The sequence below is a fragment of the Pelodiscus sinensis genome, chromosome 19 (genome assembly GCF_052426305.1).
Source record: "Pelodiscus sinensis isolate ZL-2025 chromosome 19, ASM5242630v1, whole genome shotgun sequence".
Taxonomy (NCBI): Eukaryota; Metazoa; Chordata; order Testudines; family Trionychidae; genus Pelodiscus; species Pelodiscus sinensis.
Window position 1 is genome coordinate 19,029,761 of NC_143070.1, and position 26,114 is coordinate 19,055,874.

The window sequence follows — 26,114 nt, forward strand, 5'->3', positions numbered from 1 at the left end:
TTTCCCCCAAAGCAGGCCCTATAACCTGCTGGTTTCCCTGGATAGAGACTTGCTCACTCCTGTGTCTCCTTCAGCTGGTGCATTTCCTTCCATAGAACCCACCTCCATCTAGAGTTTCATCATTCAGTCTGGGTGCTCCCTGCCCCACTGGATTCTGGGGCCCCAATACAGGGGGAGCTACAGTTACTGCTTCAGGTCCTTGGGCCACTTCTCTGTAGCCCTAGCACCATCTTCACTCTCCTCCCAGGATCATGTCTCACCTCAGATGACTGGGGAGGTGACAAATGCAGCTGCTGCTGAAGTAGCTCAGTTGGGCCCATGTTAGACTGAAGGTCCTTGCTTCAGGGCTTGGCTGGGCTCTTTGTCCCCTGAGCCTCTAGAGCTGGGCGTTTTATAGCATCAGCCATGGCCCTGCCCTGCTGAGAATTCCTGCCTTTCAGCAGCTCCCTGGAAGCACCTTGTCTGCCCTGCTGCTCCCCCTAGGGCCCAGCATGCCCTGCCTCAGCCAGGGGAGGGAAAAGAAGCTGAGCAACCCAAATCATGAGCAAACAATGAGAGTGAACCCCATTGCAGGGCCTGAGCCCTGTCTAGCCCATCTTCACTGAAAAAGACTCAGCAGCTTTCTCAGCCCAATAGGAAAGCTGGTAGGTACTAGACACAGCCTGACTACCAAGTGACTGGAGTACTTTGCAGCTCCCACCACACTTCACTTCTCACCTTACTGTGTACTAGGCAGGGGAAATGCAGGTTTTCACCCTGAATGGGATTTGAACCCACAATCTCTAACTCCAGAAACCAATATGTTGTCCGTTACCCCACTGGGGTTATAGGTCAAGGGGCTTGTGGAATGTAAATCCTCTCTCCGAAATGCACGTTCCTCTCAGGCACTTGGAAGACAAGTCCCGTTTCTCCACCTCGCAGCCATGTCTGCAGCCCCTCTCGGCCAGACCCTGGGGCAGGCCACTGACAGAGCTGGACCACCCTTTCCCCACAGACATCTAGGGAAGACCCCTTCCTAGAGTCAATCCTCCCCCTTCAGCATGTGGACGATCTGGGGTAAATCCAGGGCTGGGCAGGTGCTAAGGGCAGCCTGCAGGAGTGACCAGGCTGGGCACACCCAGGGTGAGGCTCATGGATGCTGGGTGGCTGGTGGGGTCAGAGCTCCAGCTAAAAGCTGCACCGCCACGGGACAACCCCTATACAAGGCAGACAGAGGGAGAAACTGTTACGGGCCTGGAGGAGCCCCGAACGGTCTCACCTTGTTCCCAAGGACATTGGGGAGTCTCCGTCCCTTTTGAACATGCACCAGAAAGCAGAACAAGTCAGCAGGTCTCTGCCTGAGCTGATGTTCCTGGCCCCAGGCTCTGGAGGGACGAGCTGCCCTCACTTGCAGTGGAAACCCTCAGGTCTTCCTGTCACACGCTAGAAACCCGTCTAGCCTGGCGCCGGCTCTTCCCCCAGCCCAGGCCTTGTTCCTCAGCTGATTCCAAGAGGCTCTTCTGGGCGGGGAGTCAATGAGGAACCATGATGGTGTCACACCCCTGCCTCAAAGAGCTTGTGCAGAAGGCGAGAAACTTTTGTCTCCGATCTTAGCTCCCAGGCCTGTCAATGGGCAAAAACTGGTATTCCCAGGTGGGGTCCAGTCCCAGGTGATCTGGTCACTGCAGCCAAGACAGGGGCTTTTCCCAATAGTCCATTGACTTGAATGAGGCCTTCCGACCCAGCCATCTAGATAGACTCTCTTTTGCCTAGAGGCCATTCCCCAGGGGCACACAGATTTCCTCTCCTTCAGCTGATCTCTGGAAGCACCTTGCCTGCCCGGCTCCTTCCCCTAGAGCCCGGCTTGCCCTGCCTTTCTTCTCTTGCTCTGCCTCAGCCAGAGGAGAGAAAAGACACTTTTCTTCACGCTGAACCAGCCACCTAAGGATAACGTACTGAGGTCCTACGACAGCCCTCTGCTCTGCCAGCTGAGCTATCGAAGGGCAGCTGTGGGTCTAGCGTCTGCTTCTTTGCCCTTAATCATGTTGGAGGGAGTTGGGAAGAGGCAGCATGGTGTTGGGACACAGAATGGTGGGGCTCCTGGGTCGTGCAATACCGTGAGATACCTGCCCTTCCCCACGAATGGGGGGCACCCAGATGGTAGCACAGCCCAGTCATACAGAAGACTCTGTGGCACCATCAGCAGAGAGTGTCTTAGCTGAGCAAACCAATTCCTGAGGCAACCAGCAGGTGGCGCTGCCCTCTGGAGTGAATCCCATTGCGGGGCCTGAGCCCTTTCTGGCCAATCTCCACTAAGCAAGACCCAGCGGCTCTGTCAGTTCGTCGGGGGTTCTGGTACTTGCTGGAGACGTGCGTGAGCGGCAACACGGTACCAAAGTGAGTGGGGCACCGTGCAGCTCCCGCCAGACTCCAACCCTCCATTCCCTTGCGGCAGACAGGGGAGACTCCGAACAAGACGAGCCCAACAAGCAGGAATTCTTTGCAAACAGATATAATTATTTATTTAGTTGCCGCATGGTAGGCCCAGCCCCTTCCATAGCAACACTGCAGCCGCCCCGGGCTGGCTGGGTAGCTGAAGCAGCCGTTGACGAGGCAACCTTGGAATTTTTTGGGGGGGAGGCTGCAGCTGCTCCCCACGTGGCTTCTTCTGTGTGGGCCTCTTGCAGCTTCTGCTCCTCCCCCAGGTCCCGATCCCACCACTACGGCCTTTATATAGTGATTGTTCACTCAGCCTCAGCCAATCAGCTTCTGCCCTCGCCTCCTGTCAAAGCTGTATTGTAAAATTTAATTGAAGGTGTAACACATTTCAAACACTGAGACACCATCTTTTCAATTCTCCTGGTGACCGGCAGAGTTGGGAGCCTCGACTCTTTCCCCTCACAGCCATGTACAATTGCCTGGTGTCCCGAGAGCCTCCCTGGTGCCTTCCCTCAGCAGGCAGAAAATAGAAAAGGCCCTGGAAACTCCTCCATTTTGTCCTCAGTTGTACTCCTTGCTTCTGGAGGATCTTTGCTACAAACTGAAGCGCCAAACAAAGGACCGAATGATCCATCCAACCTCCATATGTGCTCCAGAGACGTGACTTAAGGCAGCAGTTTATTCTATCACTCCTACTAGCTGGAAACCAAAGCTTTGTGAACATTGTGTTTACTTGAGGATGCGCTGTTCAGTCTGATGAGTTGAAACCATCTTCTCTCCTCTTTCTTGGAGAAATTTCCTACTGGAATCCAGGCCAACTCTTCTCCTGCTCAAATCACTGATAGCCAGTTAGCTACCTGGTCAACCTAGCACTTGGTGAAATATAGAGATTAAAAACTCACTACTAGGATGGAGGCCTGAACACTCTTGCATGGGGTACAGAAAGTAAATAAAGTGCTATTTACTCCTCCTACCAAAAGAACTAGGTGCCACCCAATTCAATAACTACGCAGCAGGTTTCAGATAAACACTAGGAGGTATTTCTTCATGCAGTGCATGGTCAGCTTGTGGAACTCCTTGCTAGAGGACGTTGTGAAGACCAGGGTTTCAACAGGGTTCTGAAAAGAACCAGATACATACATGGAGGACAGGCCCATGCGTGGCTGTTAGCCAGGATGGGTAGGAATGGTGTCCCCAGCCTCTGTTTGTCAGAAGCTGGGAATGGCAACGCAATGATTCCCTGTCCTGTTCATCCCCTCTGGGGCACCTGGGATCGGCCATTGTGGGCAGGCTGGATACTGGGCTAGATGGACCTTTGGTCTGACCTGGTGTGGCCGTTCTTATGTACCAAGCGCTGAGACGAGCAAAATAGAAACGAGTCTCCTGTCAATCACTGCACTGAAGGGAGGGTTGGAAAATCGCACTTGTTCAGACAATTTAACTAAAGCAGGTTGGCTAAAACCAAACACAATTAAAAAAGAGGCGATTGCGTTTCCTTCCCAGGATCTCCTTTCTATAATTAGCAACAGTTACCTCTGTCCCTGGGGGTTGGTGGCAAGTGCCAGCTGTGCCCTAGGCCACATCCCCATCTGGTCCTTTCCCTGAGCCCCCACCCCTGCCCTGCCTCTTTCTGCCGCCTCCTCCCGCTCCCTCCTCTGAATATTCCCCATCAGCCCTCGCCCCAGAGCCTCCTGCACGCCAGGAAGAAGCTGATTGTGCTGGGGGCGGGGGGCTCTGGGAGGGAGGGGGAGGAGTTAACCGGCAGGGCCCATGGGGGTGCGAGATTCGGGGGGTGGGAGAGGAGCTTGGTGCAGGACTCACTCAATTTTCCCCTTGGTGCTCTTCTGTCAGAGAAAGGGCTCAGCAGAGCCAGGGCCTGGAAGGTGAAAGGAGTCTAATTTTCCATGAGAAATAAGGGCCAATGTGCCACTGTGAGGACGATTCACCACAGAGCCAATGGCCCCAGGGCAGCGGGGGAGTCTCCACGTGGCGATGGGTCTATGCCGACGAGAGGCCTTGTTGGAACGCGTCTGGGCACAACCAGCGACTGGGCCGGACGGGGCCTGTGGGATGCAGAGTCAGATTAGAGGCTCTAACGCTCTCTGGCCAGGAAGTCTAGTGAGGGAGGCAGAGCTGAGTGCTGTGTGGGGAGCAGTTTCTGAGGTATGACAGTGCAGCCGGCTGACTTCCTAGGAGGAACAGGCATTGAGAGGGGGGAGCACAGGGAATGGCTCAAACATCCCGAGGGGTGGCCAGAGGCAGGACACTCACCCTGCATGAGAGGGGTGCAGTGACATCACACAGGCCTTTGGCAGGCCCTCCCCATATTAGGCAAAGATGGTGGGGAGGTGGTGACCTCACTGAGAGATGCTGACATCAGCCAGGCACAAGAGGGGCAAGGCTGGGATGACCTCTCAGACCCCTGTGGCACTTGCTAAGGCAAGTCTCTGTCTCGCGATGTCTCTCTGAAGACTCAGAGCTTCCTGGTTCCTGCACGTGAGCGCCTGGAGGAACCTCTGTCGAGCTTCCTCCTCCTTCGCCTGATTTGCCTACAGCCCAGACATCCCTGCGGAGAAGGTAAGAGCCTCCGAGGGGGTGGGAACTGCTCAGTCTGATCCACCTGGTCCCGGCTGGATTCTAGGCACGGAACACTGGGTGAAAGGGTCGGAATTTTATTCCCCACCTGGGGCTTTGTCCCTTAGAACCACTGGGGCCGTGGGGGTTTCTCCTGTTTGGTTTCTCTTTCCCTCTGTCCCGCCCGCATTTCTCTTCTTTTCTTGCCTCTTTTGCCCTCTTCTCCTGCTCCCCTCCCCACATTGGGAGCTGGTCTCCTGGGAGGTCCAACCAAAAAGGTGGGGGCAGAAATAGTGCTCTGACGGGGATCGCCCCCGTGATGTGGGCCATGATTTGGGCTCTTTGGTGAGAATGTTCCGCCCCCCCACCAGTCTCTCCCCTGATTGGCAGGACTGAGCCAGTAAGTCAGACCCAACAAGGTGTTTCGCTACGGTTGGCGCTTCTCTGCGTTTGCTGTCTTGGGGCTTTTCCTCATTCTCTCCGACATTCCAGTTCTCCTGAAATCCTTCTTGAATCATGGCTGGAACAATGGTTGGTGGGGAACTTGTTTGAAGGGACTTTCTTCAGCCCATTGAATGTCTGAAATTCAAGCTATGATGGTTGGTGAGAATTGCAGGACTCCTAAGGTCCTCTTCCCAGCTCCCCCAGGGACTTGCTCTGTGACCTAAGGATGTTTTCAGAGAAGTATCCACAATGACGCCAAGAGCTCTCTCGTGAGTGGTAATAGCTAATTTAGTCCCCATCATTTTGTACATGTTGCACATGTAGTTGGGATTATGTTTTCTAATAGGCATTACTTTGCATTTATCAACATTAACTTTCATTTGCTAATTTGTTTCCCAGTCACCTCCAGATGTTCCCCCCTTTTTTCTTCACTCTGAGCATCTGAGGAAGTGGGTTTTGGCCATGAAAGCTCACGATGCTCTATATAGTAATAGAGAGATAGCCGTATTATTCTGCTCTTGCTAAAAACAAAAGGAAAAACTATATCACACTTTAAAATCTGACAAGATAGTTTAATAGGTGATGAGTTTTAGTGGGACAGACCCACTTCTTCAGATCATATTCTGGAAGAGAATTGGCATTACCATATAATTACCATATACACCAAAGGAATACAATGAAAAAAAGTGAACACATTATTAATCTGACAAATCAGATTAAGTACAGAAGGTGGGGCGAGGGAAAGGAAGAGAGGGAACAGCTGTTTATAAGTTAATGAATGGCTAATCAGAGGGGCTGTGTCTAGACTGGCAAGTTTTTCCGCAAAAGCAGCTGCCAGCTCTCTACACTGGCCGCTTCCTACTGTCTGAAATCAGTGCTTCTTGTGGAAATACTATGCTGTTCCCGTTCGGGCTAAAGTCCTTTTGTGCAAAGCTTTTGCGCCAAAGGGCCAGTGTAGACAGTTCAGATTTGTTTTGCGCAAAGAAGCCCCTATCACGAAAATGGCGACCGGGGCTTTTTTGTGCAAAAGCGCGTCTAGATTGGCATGGATGCTTTTCCGCAAAAAGTGCTTTTGCGGAAAAGCGTCCGTGCCAATCTAGATGCTTTTTTCCGCAAGTGCTTTTAACGGAAAACTTTTCCGTTAAAAGCATTTGCGGAAAATCATGCCGGTCTAGACGTAGCTGGGATGGTAAGTGGGGAAGCTATCATTGTAACGGGCAAGGTAATCAGTATCTTTGGAACATCGCTTATTTTGAGTTCAGGGAGCTGGGTAGATACTCCCTAAGGTGCTACGGGACAAGTCTTTGTCTTTTAAAGTTACAGACTAACAGGGCTGCCCCTCTGAAACTAGTTCTGTGACATCCTTTGGAAGCGCTTCCCAGTCTGCTGTTGCTGTGAATTATGTGTTAAATGGGAGGGAAGGAGATGCTCTCTTATAACCTCAGCCCGATTTCCCCTCCCCTCCTCCTGCCAGGGCAGAGCACAGCAAGGGCCCGGCCCCTCCCGCTTTTCTGCACAGGTGCAGACATGACAGTTCTCTGGAGACTTCCAGTAGGCTCCACCCTTCCTGCCTGCTGCACTACAGGGGTAGGACCAGGCTATGGGGAGCATCTCTGAGTCATGAGCTCCTTCCCCTAGGACCTGGCTTGCCCTGCCTAGCTGCTCCTTATTGAGTGAGGCTGTGTCTAGGCTGCAAGTTTTTGCAGCAGAGAGTATGCTAATGACAGACTCATTAGCATGAGTTGCGATGTCATTAGCATATTTTGTACTGATGCTTTTTGCATAAGGGGTTTTTGTGCAAAAAGGAACAGCGTAGCCACTTCTGTTTTTCGCCAAAAAGCTGTTTTGCACAAGATCTGGAGAAGCTACACTGCTTCTTTTTGTGCAAAAACCCCCTTGCGCAAAAAACATCAGTCCCTCATTAGCATACTCTCTGCTACAAAAACCTCTCAGTGTAGAGAAGCCTGAGAGAAGTAAAAGCAGCAGCAGCAGCAGAACAGAAGCAGCAGCAGAATCAAAAGAGGAAGAAACAGAAGTAGTAACAGCAACAGAAGATACAGCAGAAAGAAGGACAAGAGAAAAAGAAGCTGCAGTAGCACAAACAAAAGAAGAAGCATGAAAAAAGCAGGGGCAGAAGAAATAGCAGAAAAAGAATAGTAGAAGAAACGAGGTAATAGCAGCTGAAGAAGAAAAATTAAAAGAAGCAGCAGTGGCACAAAAAGAAAAGTAGCAGCAGCAGGAGAAAAAGCAGAAGAAGGAGGAACAGAAAAAGCATCAGTAGCAGAAGAATCAATAGCAGGTTAAAAGGAAACAGAAACAGGAAAGAACCAGCCACAGAATCAGCAGAAGAAGAGACAGCATCAGACTGAAGCAGAAGTGGCAGCGGCAGCGGCAGCAGCAATAGAAGAAGAAGCAACAGAAAAGGATGGAGCAGCAGAAGCAGATGAAGCAGCAGGAGAAATATCAGAAGAAGAAGTGGCAGAAATAGAAAAGTAGCAGCAGCAGAAAAGCAGCAGCAGTAGATGCAAGGGAAGAAACAGCAGAACAAACCGAAGAAGCAGCCTGAAAAGAAGTGGGGCAGGGAAAGTTGTGGGAACTGAAGCTGATGAAGGCGCAGCAGCAGCAGAAACAGTAGGAGAAGTAGCAGAAGAAAAGAGGCAGGAGGAGAAGAAAAAATAGCAGCAGAAACAGAAGCACAGGAGAAGAGCAGAAGAAAGAGGCAGTAGCAGCTACAGCAGTAGAAGAAATTCAGCAGAAGAAGCCATGGCAGAAGAAGAAAACTAGCAGCAGAATAAGTAGTACAAACAAAGGAAGAAGGAGCAAAAGCAGCAGAAGAAGAATCAACAGAAGAAACAGCAGCAGCAGAAGAAAAACAAGCAGCAACAGAAGAAAAGAAACAGCAGAAGAACAAGAAGCAGAAGAAGCAGCAGAAGAAATAGCAGCAGCAGATGAAAAGAGCAGCGGTAGCTCCAGAAGAAGCATCAGCAAAAGAAGAAACCAGGAAGGAAGAAGCAGAAGAAGTATCAGTATCAGCAGAAAAATGGAAACAGCAAAAGAAGGAGCAGAAGAAGAAGAGAACAAGAAGAAGTGGAGGAAAAGAGGCAGGAGCAGAAGAAATAGAAGAAACCTCAGCTGAAGCGGAAACAGCAGATGCAGAAGAAGCCACAGCATCAGATCAGAAGAACAAGCAACAGCAGAAGAAACATTAGAAGAAGCAGCAGATCAAAGAGGCAGGAACAGCAGTAGAAGAAATAGCAGCAAGAGAAGCAGCGAAAGCCAACGAAGCAGCAGCAGAATAACAGAAATGAGCCATCAACAGAAGAACAGCAGAAGAAACAGGAAGTAGCTGAAGGAGAAAAAGAAAAAACAGAAGAAGGAGCAGAAGAATAGGAAGTAACAGCAGGAGAAGCAGCAGAAGAAGTGGCAGTAGCCGAAGGAGCAGCAGACTTAAGCAGCAGAAAGAAGAGAAGAAGGAGAAACAGAAAAACAAGTAGAAGCAGGAGAAGGAGCAGCAGTAGCAGGAGAAGCAGAAACAGCAGCAGCGGCAGAAGAAGAAGTAGCATCAGAAGCAGATGAAGTAGCAGCAGCAGATGAAAAGAGAAATCAAAAGCAGCAGAAGCCATCAACAGAAGAAGAAAGCAAAGAAGAAAAAGCAAGTAGTAGCAACAGCAGAAGAAAGAGCAGCAGGAGGAGAACTAGCAGAGGAAGAAGAAACAGCAGCACAAACAGAAGAAGAAGCCCGAAAACAAGTATGGGCAGGGAAAGGTGCAGCAACAGAAGTTGACGAAACAGCAGCCAGAACTACTGGGAGAAGGAGCAGAAGCAAAAAGGCAGGAAGAGATGAAGAAATAGCAGCAGAAGCAGAAACAGCACTGCCCTGCATTAAATAGCACTGCATATTTTACTTTTTAAAGTGGCTATTTTGAAATTTGATGCATCTGCACAGCACCAAATTTTATAATAACGTGCTCTTTCGAGCCGTCCCTTATTCCTCGTACAACGAGGTTTACAGGGATGGTGAAAGAGCGCGTCTGCTATTTTCAAAATTTTTCCAAAATAGCAGATGCATTCTTTGGATGTGGCGTTGCTATTTCGGGATCCTTACAGGATCCCGATACAGCAATGCTGTCGAGACATAGCCCTCAAGGAGCAGAAGTAGCTGCAAGAGAAGAAAGAGCAGCAGTTAAAGAAGCATGAACAGAAAAAGAAGGAACAACCACAGCCACAGAAAAACAATAGGAGAAGAAGTAGCAGCAGCACAAAGAAAAGAGGGAGAAGAAGCATGAAAAGAAAGGGACAGAAGAAGAAGCAGCCACAGAAGCAGATGAAGCAGATTGAAGCATCAGAAGAAGACACAGGCGAAGCAGCAGCGGAAGAGGCAGCAGCAGAATAAGTAGCACCAACAGTAGTAGTAGTAGTAGAAGAAGAAAAAGAAAAGCACCAGCAGCAGCACCAGCACCAGCAGGAAAAGCAGCAGCAGAAGTAGAAGCAACAGCCGAGTAAGTAGGATCAACAGAGAAAGCAGCAGCAAAAGTAGCAGCAGAAGAATCAGCAAAAGAAGCAGCACCAGCACAAACAAAAGAAGAAAAAGCAAAACCAGAAGAACCAGCAGAAGAAGCAGTGGCAGAAATAGAAAAGTAGTGCAGCCGAAAAAGGCATCAGCAGTAGAAGAAGCAGCGGAAGAAGGATCAGCAGCACAAAGAAAAGAAGAAAAATCAGAAAACAAGTAGGAGCAGGAGAAGTAGATGAAGCAGCAGCAGAAGTAGCATGAGCATCAGAAGAAGAGCAGCAGCAGGAGAAACAGAAAAAGAAGTAGCAGCAGTAGAATATAAGAAACAAGAGCAGAAAAAGAAGGAGTAGCAGCAACCTCACAAGAAGCAGATGCAGAAGAAGTAGCAGCTACAGAAGAAGCAGCAGCCATAGATGCTGCAGGTGAAGAAGCAACCGAATAAAAATAGGAAGTAAGAAGCTGCAGCAGGAGAAGAATTGAAGAAAGAGACCGTAGCAGCAGCAGCAGCAGCAGCAGAATAAGTAGCAGCAACAAAGGAAACAGGAGCAAAAGCGGCAGAAGAAAATCAACACAAGAAAGAACCGAAGAAACAGCAGCAGCAACAGCAGATTGAAGCTGCAGAAGAAGCAGAAAAACAAGTAGTAGGAGGAGAAGGAGCAGCAACAGAAGAAAAGAAACAGCAGAAGAAGAAGTGTAAGAATCAGAAGCAGAAGAAGAAGCAGACACAGTGGTAGCACCACAAGAAGCATCAGCAAAAGAGAAAACCAAGAAGGAAGAAGCAGAAGAAGTAGCAGCATCAGGAGAAAAGTGTAATTGTGAAGGAAGGAGCAGCAGAAGAAGGAAGGAAGCATCAAGAGCAGCAGAAACAGCAGAGGAGAAGAAGAAGAAGTGGAAGAAAAGAGACAGGAGCAGAAGAACTAGAAGAAACCTCAGGAGTAGCAGAAGCAGCAGATGCAGAAGAAGCCACAGCATCATATCAGAAGAACAAGCAACAGCAGAAGAAACATCAAAAGAAGCAGCAGAATAAGCTGTAGTAGTAGCAGGAGCAAAAGAAGAAGAAGAAAAGCAGCAGAAGCAGCTGCAACAGCAGTAGCAGGAAAAGCAGAAACAGAAGCAGAAGTAGAAGCAAGAGCTGAGTAAGGAGGATCAACAGAAAAAGCAGGAGCAAAAGCAGTAGCAGAAGAATCAGCAAAAGAAACAACAGAAGAAACAGCAAAAGAAGCAGCAGCAGCACAAACAAAAGAAGAAAAAGCAGTGGCCACAGAAAAAGCAGAAACAGAAGAGCCAGCAGAAGAAACAGTGGCAGAAATAGAAAAATAGTGCAGCCGAAAACAGCATCAGCAGTAGAAGAAGTAGCAGAAGAAGCAGCAGCCGCACTAAGAAAAGAAGAAAAAGCAGAAAACAAGTAGGAGCAGGAGAAGCAGCTGCAACAGAAGCAGATGAAGCAGTAGCAGAAGTAGCATGAGCATCAGAAGAAGAACAGCAGCAGAAGAAGCAGAAAAAGAAGTACCAGCAGCAGAAGAAGCAGAAAAAGAAGTACCAGCAGTATAATATAAGAAACAAGAGCAAAAAAAGAAGGAGTAACAGCAACCTCACAAGAAGCAGATGCAGAAGAAGCAGCAGCTACAGAAGAAGCAGCAGCCATAGATGCTGCAGGTGAAGAAGCAACCGAATAAAAATAGGAAGTAAGAAGTTGCAGCAGGAGAAGAATTGAAGAAAGAGGCCGCAGCAGCAGCAGCAGCAGCAGCAGAAGAAACATCAGCAGCAGTAGAAGAAGAAAAGTCGCAGGAGAATAAGTAGCAGCAACAAAGGAAACAGGAGCAAAAGCGGCAGAAGAAGATCAACACAAGAAAGAACAGAAGAAACAGCAGCAGCAGATTGAAGCTGCAGAAGAAGCAGAAAAACAAGCAGGAGGAGCAGCAACAGAAGAAAACAAACAGTAGAAGAAGAAGCATAAGAATCAGAAGCAGAAGAAGCTGCAGAAGAAGAAGCAGACACAGTGGAAGCAGCAGCAGCAGAAGTAGCAGCAGCAGATGAAAAAAGTAGTGGTAGCACCAGAAGAAGCATCAGCAAAAGAGGAAACCAAGAAGGAAGAAGCAGAAGAAGTAGCAGCATCAGGAGAAAAGTGTAATCGCGAAGGAAGGAGCAGCAGAAGAAGAAAGGAAGCATCAAGAGCAGCAGAAACAGCAGAGGAGAAGAAGAAGAAGTGGAAGAAAAGAGACAGGAGCAGAAGAACTAGAAGAAACCTCAGCAATAGCAGGAAAAGCAGCAGCAGAAACAGAAGCAGAAGTAGAAGCAACAGCCGAGAAAGTAGGATCAACAGAAAAAGCAGGAGCAAAAGCAGCAGCAAAAGAATCAGCAAAAGAAACAGAAAAAACAGTAAAAGAAGCAGCAGCAGCACAAACAAAAGATGAAAAAGCAGCGGCCACAGAAAAAGCAGAAACAGAAGAAGCAGCAGAAGAAGCAGTGGCAGAAATAGAAAATTAGTGCAGCTGGAAAAGGCATCAGAAGTAAAATAGTAGCGGAAGAAGCTGCAGCAGCACAAAGAAAAGAAGAAAAATCAGAAAACAAGTAGGAGAAGGAGAAGCAGCTGCAACAGAAGCAGATGAAGCAGCAGCAGAAGTAGCATGAGAATCAGAAGAAGAGCAGCAGCAGCAGCAGAAGAAAAAGAAGTAGCAGCAGTAAAATATAAGAAACAAGAGCAGAAAAAGAAGGAGTAGCAACAACCTCACAAGAAGCAGATGCAGAAGAAGTAGCAGCTACAGAAGAAGCAGCAGCCATAGATGCTGCAGGTGAAGAAGCAGCTGAATAAAAATAGGAAGTAAGAAGCTGCAGCAGGAGAAAAATTGAAGAAAGAGGCCGTAGCAGCAATACCAGCAGAAGAAACATCAGCAGAAGCAGCAGCAGCAGAATAAGTAGCAGCAACAAAGGAAACAGGAGCAAAAGCGGCAGAAGAAGATCAACACAAGAAAGAACCGAAGAAACAGCAGCAGCAACAGCAGATTGAAGCTGCAGAAGAAGCAGGGAAACAAGCAGGAGGAGAAGGAGCAGCAACAGAAGAAAAGAAACAGCAGCAGCAGCAGCAGAAGAAGAAGAATCAGAAGCAGAAGAATCTGCAGAAGAAGGAGCAGACACAGTGGAAGCAGCAGCAGCAGAAGTTGCAGCAGGAGATGAAAAAAGCAGTAGTAGCACCAGAAGAAGCATCAGCAAAAGGAGAAACCAAGAAGGAAGAAGCAGAAGAAGTAGCAGCATCAGGAGAAAAGTGTAATCGCGAAGGAAGGAGCAGCAGCAGAAGAAAGGAAGCATCAAGAGCAGCAGAAACAGCAGAGGAGAAGAAGAAGAAGAAGTGGAAGAAAAGAGACAGGAGCAGAAGAACTAGAAGAAACCTCAGCTGTAGCAGGAAAAGCAGAAGCAGAAGTAGAAGCAACAAACGAGTAAGTAGGATCAACAGAGAAAGCAGGAGCAAAAGCAGCAGCAGAAGAATCAGCAAAAGAAACAACAGAAAAAACAGTAAAAGAAGCAGCAGCAGCACAAACAAAAGAAGAAAAAGCAAAAGCAGAAGAATCAGCAGAAGAAGCAGTGGCAGAAATAGAAAAGTAGTGCCCCAAAAGGCTTCAGCAGTAGAAGAAGCAGTGTAAGAAGGATCAGCAGCAGAAAGAAAAGAAGAAAAATCAGAAAACAAGTAGGAGCAGGAGAAGTAGATGAAGCAGCAGCAGAAGTAGCATGAGCATCAGAAGAAGAGCAGCAGCAGGAGAAACAGAAAAAGAAGTAGCAGCAGTAGAATATAAGAAACAAGAGCAGAAAAAGAAGGAGTAGCAGCAACCTCACAAGAAGCAGATGCAGAAGAAGTAGCAGCTACAGAAGAAGCAGCAGCCATAGATGCTGCAGGTGAAGAAGCAGCCGAATAAAAATAGGAAGCAGGAAGCTGCAGCAGCAGAAGAAGAAAAGTCGCAGCAGAATAAGTAGCAGCAACAAAGGAAACAGGAGGAAAAGCAGCAGAAGAAGATCAACACAAGAAAGAACAGGAGAAACAGCAGCAGCAGATTGAAGCTGCAAAAGAAGCAGAAAAACAAGCAGGAGGAGGAGAAGGAGCAGCAACAGAAAAAAAGAAAGAGCAGAAGAACAGGCATAAGAATCAGAAGCAGACGAAGCTGCGGAAGAAGAAGCCGACACAGTGGAAGCAGCAGCAGCAGAAGTGGCAGCAGGAGATGAAAAGAGTAGTGGTAGCTCCAGAAGAAGCATCAGCAAAAGAAGAAACCAAGAAGGAAGATGCAGAAGAAGTAGAAACATAAGCAGAAAACTGTAATTGCGAAGGAAGGAGCAGCAGAAGAAGAAAGGAAGCATGAAGAGCAGCAGATACAGCAGAGGAGAAGAAGAAGTGGAAGAAAAGAGGTAGGAGCAGAAGAACTAGAAGAATCCTCAGCTGAAGCAGAAGCAGCAGACGTAGAAGAACCCACAGCATCAGATCAGAAGAACAAGCAACGGCAGAAGAAACATCAGAAGAAGAAGGAGAATCAAAGAGGCAGGAACAGCAGTAGAAGACAGAGCAGGAGGAGAAGCAGGATAAACCAAAGAAGCAGTAGTAGTATAACAATAATAAGCTACAGCAGAGAAGAGCAGAAGGAACGGGAAGTAGCAGCAGCAGAAAAAGAAACAGCAGAAGGAGCAGCAGAAGAAGGAGCAGACTTTAGCAGCAGAAAAAACAGACTAAGGAGAAACTGAAAAAAAGGGGGAGCAATAAACTTTAACAGCAGAAAAAAAGACTAAGGAGAAACAGAAAAACAAGTAGAAGCAGGAGAAGGAGCAGCAGTAGCAGAAGAAGCAGAAGAAGCAGATACAGCAGGTGTGGTGGAAGAAGAAGTAGCATTAGAAGCAGATGGAGTAGCAGCAGCAGATGAAAAGAGAAATCAACAGCAGCAGAAGCCATCAACAGAAGAAGGAAGCAAAGAAGAAAAAGCAAGTAGTAGCAACAGCAGAAGAAACAGCAGCAGCAGGAGAAGAAGCTGCAGCAGAAGCCACTATAGCAGAAACAAAAGGAGCAACAGGAGAAGAAGCTGAAACAGCAGAAAGCAGCAGAAGTAGAAGCAGTAGCACACACTAAAAAACAGAAGAAGCAGAAAAATAAGTACGGAGAGTAGAGCAGCTGCGAGGGAAGCAGATGAAGCAGCAGTAGCAGAAGGTGAAGAAAATAAAGTAGCAGCAGCAAAAGCAGAAGTAGCATAAGAAAAAACAGCAGCTGAAGAAGCAGCAGCAGAAGGAAAGTAGCCAAAGAAGGAGTGGAAGAAGAAGCATAACAACAAGTATGGGCGACAGAAGGAGCAGCAACAGTAGCAGATGAAAAAGCAGCAGAAAAAGGAGAGGCAGAAAAATAAATAGGAGCAGGAGAATGAGCAGCAGTAGCAGCAGAAGAAAGAACAGCAACAGAAGGAGCATCAGGAGCAGCAGCAGATTTAAGCTAGAAAAGTAAAAGCATCAGAAAAAAAGGAGTCATCAGGAACAGTGGCTGCAGAAGAAGAAGAATGAAAATAAGTAGGGATAGGAGAGGGAGGAGCCACAGAGGCAGATGAAGCAGCAGCAGAAAGAGCAGCACTGCAGAAGCAGCAGCGGAAGAATAATAAGAATAATGAGCCCCAGCAGCAGAAGAAACAGGAAGTAGCAGCAGCAGCAGCAGCAGCAGAAGAAGAATCATCGGAAGAAAAAGCAGCAACAGAAGAAGAAAAGTAGCAGCAAAAGAAGCAGGAAAAGAAGAAGTGGTATAAACAGAGGGGCTGTGTCTAGATTGGCAAGTTTAAACTTGCAAGCTGTCTACACTGGCCACTTGAATTTCCACAAGAACACTGACTTCCTACTGTCTGAAATCTGTGCTTTTTGTGGAAATACTATGCTGCTCCCATTTGGGCAAAAGTCCTTTTGCGCAAAACTTTTGCACAAAAGGGCCAGTGTGTAGACAGCTCAGATTTGTTTTGCGCAAAAAAGCCCCAATTGCGAAAATGGCAATCGGGGCTTTTTTGCACGAAAGCGTGTCTAGATTGGCATGGACATTTTTCCACATAAAGTGCTTATGCGGAAAAACATCCGTGCCAATCTAGACGCTCTTTTCCGCAAATGGTTTTAACGGAAAACTTTTCCATTAAAAGCATTTGTGGAAAATCATGCCAATCTAGACATAGCCAGGAAGTAGGAGCAAAAGCAGAAAAGGAAGAAGCAGCAGGGGCACAAGAAGCAGAAACACAGAAGAAAGAATAGAAGAACAACAGAAGCAGAAGAAGAAGTAGCCCCAATAAATGAATAGAAAACAGCAGTAGCAGCAGCAGAAGACGAACAAAAAAGGAAGAAACAGATGAAGTAACAGCAACAGAGGAGGAAGCACAGCATAAGGAGAAACATCAGAAGAAGTAGCAGAAGAAAAGATGTAGAAGCAGCAGTGGAAGAAACAGCAGCAGAAGTAGCAGATGTAGAAGCAGCAGCAGAAGAGTGGAAGAATCAGGAAATAGTAGCAGCGGCAGAAGAAGAAAAGTAATAGCCCCTTACCCACTCCCACAATGCAGTCACCTCTGGGGAGGAGTCCGCAGCTGCTTCTCAAGGACTGGCCCCAGGGCACAGCCAGTCACAGCTGAGGAAGGAGAGTCACATAAGGTAGCTGGGAAGGGGGGGTCTGACTGAGCAGGGCCCATAGCCAGGCCCAGGTGGCTCATGCTCCCACTGTCATGGAAAGGGCCCTGCCTATGAGCACAAGGGGTGCAGAAGCCTCTCTCCCCCCAGGGACAGTGCCCCTCCTGGCCAGCTGGGGAACTGCATACAGCCCAGAGCAGGCGGGCAGAGCACCTGGAAATCTCCAGCCAGGCTGGGAGAAGGAAGGAGAAGGAGAAGAAGAAGCAGGAGAAGAAGCGGCAGCAGCAGAACAAGCACCAGAAGGAGCAGCCAAGGTAGCAGCAGCAGAAGACACAGCAACAGACGCCCCTTCAGCAGCAGCAGCCCCCCCAGAATCCCAAGGTTGCCCTGGCAACAGCTGCTTCAGCAACCCAGCCAGCCTGGGGCGTGGAGAAGCAGCTAACCCAGCGTCCTGGGGTGGCCAGCTGTGATCTGTGGGCTTATTACTGCTAATCACTTACCAGCCCCCTGCAGTTAACGAGTCTGTTTGATATTTCCCCTTAAGCAGGGGGCTGGGTGGACTTGCTTGGGAAATCTGCTCGTTGCACAGAAGTTGGGGCATGTCCTCCCCATGCTGGGACAGGGGGCAGACTGGGTGGTAAACTCCCCCTGGACGGGCTTCTGAGCTGGGCAAGATGGCCCAGCTGTGGGGTGCCAGGCTGGGAGCTGGAGGGAAGTGGCTGGAGAGTCCCTATTGTTAGTGTGTGACTGGCCAGGAGAAGCCCCGTACATCTCTGCTGGGCATGTGCCAGCCTGGGGGTCGCTGTGTAAGTGCGGGTCCCGGTGAGGTTTGTACCTGGTCACAGCATCACAGTGTGAGGGAGCCAGAGGGCTCAGAAGCTCCCAGTTCCAGGTCGCACCCCGGGGAGAGCCCATCCCTGAGGTACCCCAAGAGTCTACAGGGTTTACCCCATTTCATCTGCTCACTAGGAGCAACACCAGAGGCCCCTGGGGCATGTCTACACTGGGAAACTATTTTGAAATAACTCAAATTGATTTAATAATTCCCAAAATAACAGAATCGAAATAGTGTCTCGCCACTGTGGGGAAGCTTTGAAATTGGTCCGAGGTGGCTCCGTTACAGTGGACGTGCTACCTCGACTTAGAGCCCCACAAAACACTGGGGAGTAATTTGTCTGAAGGACTCTGGGGAATAATTCTTGTGAAATAGCAGTGGTCCGGAGCGTCCACACTACCGCTCTTTGGAAATAACTATTTTGAAATTAGCAATATTCCTCAGGAAAGCAGAAGGGCAGATTTTGCAATAAGCAGCCTGTTCTTTTCACAATAGTGCGGATGCTCCACTTATTAACTCAACCTCAGGGTGAGGGGATTTCAAAATAAAGCCCTAGTGTAGAGCAGGGCCTTGAGAGGGACTCTGAGGCCTAGGGGAAGCTGGAGGCTGAAGACGTGCAAAGGGCTGGGGAGGATTTAAGCAATGGAGTGGGGGTAGCCTAGCAAACCTCACGCAGCCAGGCAGCTCCAAATCAGGTTCTGGCCGTAGAGCTGGGAGGGGCTATTTGACAGGGCGCTCTTGGGTGACTCCCTAAAGAACAAATCACAGACGCAGGAGAGGGCCCTTTAGAGCGATTAGGAAAGGTGAACAGTGCTGCCCACAGCTTCCCAAGGCCCCGCCGTAGGGCTGCGCCTCAGCCCGGTAGAGACACGTGCAAAGCGTATTGCAGCTGAGGAGCCTTTGTGCACAGGAGAAGCTGAGTGTGTCACTGCAACAGTTCGGGGCTCTGCCAGGCCAGTAACGGTTTCACCCTCTGCCTTGTATACGGGGTGTCCCATGGCTGCGCATCTTTCAGCTGGAGCTCTGACCCCACCAGCCGCCCAGCACCCATGAGCCTCACCCTGGGTGTGCCCAGCCTGGTCACTCTTGTAGGCTGCCCTTAGCACCCGCCCAGCCCTGGATTTGGCCTGAGTTGTCCTCATGCCACCCAGAGCCAGAGGCGTGGAGGTGCTGAAGGGGGGAGGTATGACTCTAGGATGGGGCTTTCTCTACACATGTGGGGAAAGGGTGGGGCTCAGCTCTGTCAGCGGCCTGTCCGGTGGCCTGGCTGAGAGGGGCTGCAGACGTGGCTCTGAGGTGCCAGGGACAGGTCACTTGAATTCCAAGCGAATGTGAGGAGCCTGCATTTGGGAGAGAGAATTTATGTTCCTAGGGCACGCTGATGAGTGGTCCCAGGGGCTTAATGGACGCAGCATTGGAGGCCCAAGTCAGAGGTGGTGGCTTTGAGTGCCACCAGGGGTAAAGAGTAGCCCTTGCTGGAGGTGTTTCCTGTCAGATGTACCATAAAATGAGGAGGGAAGTTGTGGTGCAGCTGTAAACTGCCCCAGGCTCCTTTGTTTTCACACATCGCAAGCATCAGATTCCCCTCCAAGTGCTGCAATGTCTTCTTTATGACTCGGCCGTGGCACAATCTAGTTATTTCGAGGGGAGGGGCAGGTATCTCACAATATTGCAAGCCCCAGAACCCCCGCTATTCTGGGTCCCAGTCCAGGCTATTGGATTCTGCACCTGCTGCCTAACTCTCTTCTCCATTATTAAGGGCAAAGCAGCAGAGACAACACCAACAGCTGCCCTTCATAGCTCAGCCGGCAGCGTGGAGAACGGTAGTGGGGTCACAGCAAGTTATCCTGACGTGGCTGGTTCGGCTTGAAGGAGAGTTTCTTTCCCCTCCCCGGCTGAGGCAGGGTAGGGGAAGGAAGGCAGGGCATGCTGGGCCCTAGGGGGAGCAGCAGGGCAGGCAAGCTGCTTCCAGGGAACTGCTGAAGGGCAGGAATTCTCAGCAGGCCAGGGGCACAGCTGTGATGCTGTAAAGAGCCCAGCCCTAGAGGGTCAGGGGAGAAAGAGCCCAGCCAAGCCCTGGGACTCAAGCAGGGACCTTTTGCTCTTCAGTCTAACATGGGCCCAACTGAGCTACCTCAGCAGGAGCTGCCCAGGTGCTTTGGTCACCACCTCAGATGACTGGGGGGAGTCTCTCCGCCGTAGCACACAAGAAAGAAGCTGTTGCAAGGGGCCCTGTGAGGCAAGATGAGTTTTGCCTGCTTCCCTCAGCTTGACTCGCTTCCTGCCTCATTCCTGCCTGGGGTCACCGGACCTAGAGATCATGGGTTTAATTCCACCTGGAGTAAAGACCTGCATTTTCCCCATCTATGGCAAAGTAAAGTGATGATTCAAGTGTGATGGGAGCTGCAAAGTGCCCCAGTAAGTACCAGATGCCTAGATGGGCTGAGAGAGCAGCTGGGTCTTGCTGAGTGGAGTCTGGCCAGAAAGGTCTCAGGCCCTGCAATGGGATTCACGCCCCTGGGCAGCGCCACCTGCTGGTTGCCTCAGGAATTGGTTTATTCCACTAGGTTGCCCTCTTCTGATGGAGCCTTTCTTGTCATGGACCACCCTGTCTACAAATGGAGCAGAGTCTTATTTATGACTGGGCTGTGCTACAGTCGCCCACTGGGGCAATGGCAGGTACATCACAAAGCCCAGCACCCCCAGCATTCTGGGTCCCAATCCAGAGCTATTGGATTCTGCTGCCTCTTCTAACTCCCTCCACCATTATTAAGGGCAAAGCAGCAGAGGTAACCCTTGGGGCTGCTTTCAGTAGCTCAGCTGGGAGAGTGGAGGACTGGAGTAGGAACTCAGGAAATTATTCTTGTCTGGTTTCCCTCTGTGTCTGTGCCCTCCTGAGGCAGGGCAAGAGAAGAAAGGCAGCTTTTGTCTGGGTGAGACGTGTTCCTGAAAAAGCAGAGAGCCCGGAGCCCACAGCAGCCAGCTTAGAAAAATCACAGCCCCCACCTCTGTGAATTTCTGTTGTCACCCGCTGGTATCCAGCACGCATGGAGGAGAAGGGACAGGGCTAGGTCAAGGGAAGGTTCTGCCTCCTGCCTTCCTTCCCAGTAGCTTTCCAGTATGAACCAGCTGTGGGTGTTAGCGCTTCCCCCTGCCTAGCCGTGCGATGGGATGAGTTACCTGGGTGGGGGGTGTCTCTGTATGGAGGCCTGAGTGTATTGTGATGTCATGTGTGACAACAACAAAGAATGTGGCTGCAGCATTCTTGTCCTGCCTCCAGTCCAACTGGTTGGCAACGGCTGGTGCCCAAGGATCTGAGAGACGAGAACTGAGCCTCTGTCAAGAACGTCAGGAAGCCGCTGTCCCCGCGGGCGTGAGAGAGAGGATGAGTCTGTACAGAAGGTAATTCCCAGAGTCTTTCCCTGCCCCCTAGAGCCCACCTTGGAGATTGGAGCCTCCTCGGCCTAGGACGGGTGGGGGCAGGGGCTGCAACAGTGACTTCCCAACACTCCGTTTTGATTTGACTCGGGGCATCTTCCCTTCTTCTGCTTCAGCCTTTCCCGTGCTCCTGAGGCAGATGGGGATGATTTTCCCTCCCTGCTGACTAGTGGGGGTGAATTTCCATGTTTCTTACTTAAAGGGAACGTAGCAAAACTTGAGTAGAATTTGTGTTTATTTCTCCATGGAGCTTATTCCTCTTGGAGGTGCCCCTAAGGCATCCCCTGCCTTCAGGATGGGTAGAGAAATGTTTGCTCTCAAGTAATGATTGTCCAATATCGATGTGTTCAGACAACATCCAGCTCAGAATGTACAGAATTAAAATAACAAAGTGTTATTTTAATTATATTGAAAGTGGTACAGCTCCATAGGCAGTCCCAAGCTCTCATGTGGGTAGTTCTCTCAGAAATTCAAAACCCCATAGGAATTCTCCTCTACCCCCTCCAGCCTATAAAATATCTGTGTAAATTCCCTCTGACATTCCATTCCAGGTAATGGGTTGAAATAAACTGCTACCTCATTTTGTCATGAGTCTCGGTGTGTTTTCTTTGTAATTTTTTGGTGACCTCAGTTCTGCTTCAATGTTCTAAATAGTGTGTAAAACTCTTCATTGAATGCTCAGTGGTTCTTTCCCCCTGCTAACAAAATCCAGATTTTGAAATACTTGACAGGAATTAAACACATTTGCAGCTGATATTCTGACCTTGCAGTGCTTCAAACCCTTTTACTGGCTTTGATGGGAACAGAGGGTTCCTCATTTTCAACTTGGCCCCTATCTGTAGCCAGAGTCCCAACATTCTGAGCACAAAGCTGTGGGGTTTGAGAGAAGGCCCAGCTGAGAATCATAGAAAATAGATGGGACCAGTGATCCCTCTGAGATTCTCCATCCACGAGTTTTGTCTTGTGCACCAATAATGAGGTTGTGTGCGCTTGTTTGGATTTGTGCCACTGTGGCACGAGCAGTTACTAACAAATATCTTAGATATATTTAAAATGTTATGGAAGAAAGAATACTACAACAAGGGATCATTGGCAAGGTGCCTGACTTTAAATGTTTGTTTACTATGAAATCAAATACGTTGTTTTCAGTAGCCGTTTGGTATCTTACACGTATCCTGTTCCTTTGAGGAATAGCACAAAATTGCTATTTCTTGACACAGCAAACAAAATCTGCTATCATTTGTATTGACATATTAAATGAAAAATTGGTTACAGTTTATGCTTGAAATTAAAGATTACGTCTCTTGGCGTGACACACATGAAAAAAACTCTACGTGCAAAAGTGTGTAGAGAATCTCTGCTGTTGTTGTGACTTGTGAAACAAAAAATAAAACATTTTGTTTTAACACAAAAAATCACTTCATTTATGTGCTGTATGTAGAAGAGCACTAATCACAGCCACTAGGGGTATGTCTACACTACAACACTAATTCAAACTAACTTAATTTGAATTAGTTAATTCGAACTAAGCTAATCCGAATTAGTGCATCTAGACCCAAAATCTAATTCGAATTAGCGTTTTGCTGATTCAAAATAGCATGTGCACATTGAGTGGACCCTGAACCGAAGTTAAAGCTGGCAGGAACCAGTGCGGGCAGAGCATCAGGTTAGGACTTAGAGAGTGTGTCTAGACTACTGAGTTTTGTCGACAAAAGTGGACTTTTGTCGACAAAACTATACCTGTGTCTACACTACCGCTGAGTTCTGTCGACATAACATCGACAGAACTCAGTAGTTTTGTCGACGCTGGTAAACCTCATTATACGAGGCATAACACCTTCTGTCGACAGAGTTCTGTCGACAGAAGGTGTTATTGCCTGTAGGGTTGCGTCTAGACTACAGGGTTTTGTTGACAAAGCAGCTTGCTTTGTCGACAGAACTGAATGTGTCTAGACGCTCTATGTCGACAGAAGTTTTGTCGACAGTATCTGTCGACAAAACTTCCGTCGACAAAACCCTGTAATCTAGACGTACTCAGAGTGTGGAGCTGCGCCTCAGGCTAGCCGAGGGCTGTGCTTAAAGGGACCTGACCCCCACCCCGGACAGACAGTTCTCAGGGTTCCCCGCTTGCTTGTCTACCTCGATGAGGGACAGCAAAGCAGTCCTGTCTTAGAGTGCCCACACTCGGCACATCACAGCACTCGGCCATCAGCCCGGCTGCACTTGCCGCAGGCTGCAATCCTGGGGGGTCAATTGGGGGGCTGTCAGGATCCAGGAGGCCCTGCAGAAGAGCTTCCACCCCGAGGAGCCCGCAGAGCCACCCCACTCCTCCCCATCGGGGGCTTGTGCCCCATTCCTCCCTCACCTCCTTCCACTTACCCCTCCCTAGCCCCCCTTCCTGATGTAAAAAATAAAGGACACCTGTGTAAAAGGAAACTCTCTTTATTTAACAAAACTGGGGTGGGGGAGATTAACCTGTGGGGAGACTGGGAAAAGGAGAGGGGAGAAGGGAAGAGATAGGGTGGAAGAGGGGAGGGGGAAACCTGGGAGGAGGGAGCTGGAAGGGGGAAGCCAGGGGAAAAAGGAGGAGGGGAAGTATAAAACTATGGTAAGCCATATCTTCAGTACTGTGTACAGATGTGGTCTCCTCCCCTCAAAAAAGATATTTTGGCCTTGAAAAGGGTTCAGAAAAGGGCAACTAAAATGATTAGGGGTTTGGAACAGGTCCCATATGAAGAGAGGCTAAAGAGACTAGGACTTTTCAGTTTAGACAAGAGGAGACTGAGGGGGGATATAATAAAGGTCTATAAAAGCATGAATGGTGTGGAGAGGGTGAATAAAGAAAAGTTCTTCATTAGTTTCCATAATAGAAGGACTAGAAGACACCAAATGAAATGAATGGACAGCAGGTTTAAAACTAATATGCGAAAGTTCTTCTTCACACAGCACATAGTCAACCTGTGGAACTCCTTGCCACAGGAGGCTGTGAAGGCTAGAACTATAATACAGTTTAAAGAGAAGTTAAATAAATTCATGGAGGTTGGGTCCATGGAATGCTATTAGCCAGGTGGTAGGAACGGTGTCCCTGGCCTCTGTGGAAGGCTGGAGATGGATGGAATCAGACAAATCACTTGGTCATTGTCTTTGGTCCATCCCCTCCGGGATACCTGGTGCGGGCCGCTGTTGGCAGACAGGCGACTGGCATAGATGGACCTTTGGTCTGACCCAGTACGGCCATTCTTATGTTCTTATGTTCTAAGCTCAGGGTTGGGGGGTTTCACTGGACCAACTTGATTTTCATGCAAAATTGCTCCTGGGTTCGCATGTGGCCTTCAGTGGCCAGGCTGGCAGCTATCCTGCCCTAGACGGCTGCATTCCTGTGCTTAGTGTGGAAGTCGTGGACGTTGGAAGCCTCCCCACAAACCTCTATGAGGTCCACGATCTCCGCACTGGACCAGGCGGGCGCCCGCCTCTTGCGGCCCCGGGCAGGTTCCTGGGAACCGCAAGCCTGGTCCTGGGAAGAGGCAGAGGGCAGTGGGTGGCTTGCTCATGCTGTGCCAGGTGCAGGGTCTGCTGGCTGGGTGCTGGCAGGCTTGTAACTGGCACAAGCACTGTAGCCATACCGTGCCCCTTTAAGGGCTCTGGGGCCGGGAAAGGGGCAGAAAAGTTTCCCTGGTTTGGCCCAGAGTGGCCACCAGAGCAACCTGGGAAGGGCTAGCCTCCAACTAATTTGAATTAAGTGGCTACACAGCCCTTAATTTGACCTGCTTAATTCGAACTAGGAGTTACTCCATGTAGAATAAGGTTTACCTAATTCAAATTAAGGACTCCACTAGTTTGATTTAAATTCAAACTAGCAGTTTGTATGTTTAGCCCCTATTACAGTTAATTCAAACTAACGGCTGCTAGTTCGAATTAACTTTGTAGTGTAGACATGCCCTGTGATACCAACTGTGTTATCCTTGTGTTTATTTATTAGCACTTCAAGTTCTTCCTGCCTATTCCCCATTCTCCTTGCCTTTGTACACAGGCATCTAAGATACTGATTTGATTTTGCCCCCCACTTCTGCCTTGTCCCTCCTTTATCTCTGCTATTATAGCCCATGCTCCCTCCCATTTCCGACCCATCTCCTAGGCCTCCATGTTTTTCACTTGCCTATGGGCTTTGGTCACCTGTCCCCATGAAAACTAGTTTAAAGCCCTTCTCACTAGGTTAGCCACTCTGTGACCAAATACTCTCTTCCCCTTCCTCAAAAGATGAACCCCATATCTCCTTAGCAGTCCTTCTTCTTGGAACAGCGTCCCGTGGTCAAGGAAGCCAAAGCCCTCTTGGTGGCACCATCTTTGCAGCCAGACGCTTCCCTCCAGGATGTATCTGTCTCTGCCTGGGCCGTGAACTTTGACAGGAAGGGCTAATGAGAACACCACCTGTGCGCCAAACTCCTTCCCCTGTGCTCCCAGGCTCCTCTCAGGGACACACCTTGCAGTATCATTAGTGCCCACGTGGATGAGAAGCATGGGGTAATAGTCAGGAGGCCGGATATTCCTTGACAATGCCTCTGTAATGTCTGGGATATGGGCCCCTGGCAGGTGGCATACCTCCCCAGATAACATGTCAGGGCAACAGATGGGTGCCTCGGGGGTGATTCCTTCTCTCCCTTATTCAGAACAGCATAACAGTTCTCTGGAGCAATAGTCGGAGAGTTACTAGCTCATTATATAAAAAACAGCCTTAAAAGAAGGGAATAGCTCATTGATGTGTTGTGAAGTTTTGCCACCAAAGGCAAATCAAGTACAAAACACTCAGGAAGATTTCAGAAAAGCGTGTTGCAAGTCTGTACAAAGCAAACCTGACTCCAAAGGGATCAGTTTCTGAGGCCCAGTGAGATTCAGAACTGCTTAAGAACAATCTGTAATACATCTGATTTCACTGAACAATTACTATTTGCTGTGGTAGCTTCTAAAAGATAGTAACTATCTGGATTTCATCTGCTGAAGCCCGGAAAGGCACTATCCAGTGAATCACAGCTAGAATCCAAAATAATTCCAGTTAGATAGGCAAGTTTCTTCTGCCTCTTTGTTGACTTCCCAAAATAACAAATACAAATCCTGTACAGTTTAGAGTAGCAGTAATGTTAACTCAGTTAGCTCGCATGGACCCACCCTGGGAGCAGCTCAGTAGCCACCCTGCTACCCGGGCCCCCCAACCAGCCCTGGGGACAGCAGAGAGATGCCTGGCTCAGACCCCTACCCCCACTGAATCCACCACTAGCAACAGCTTCC

General features: G+C 49.0%; 1 pseudogene across 1 annotated transcript in view; it reads left to right on the forward strand.

Moving 5' to 3' along the window:
- LOC149522243 (uncharacterized) overlaps window positions 1–26,114 on the forward strand; it is a 49,662-nt pseudogene that overhangs the window by 7,089 nt on the left and 16,459 nt on the right. The window lies entirely within an intron of this gene.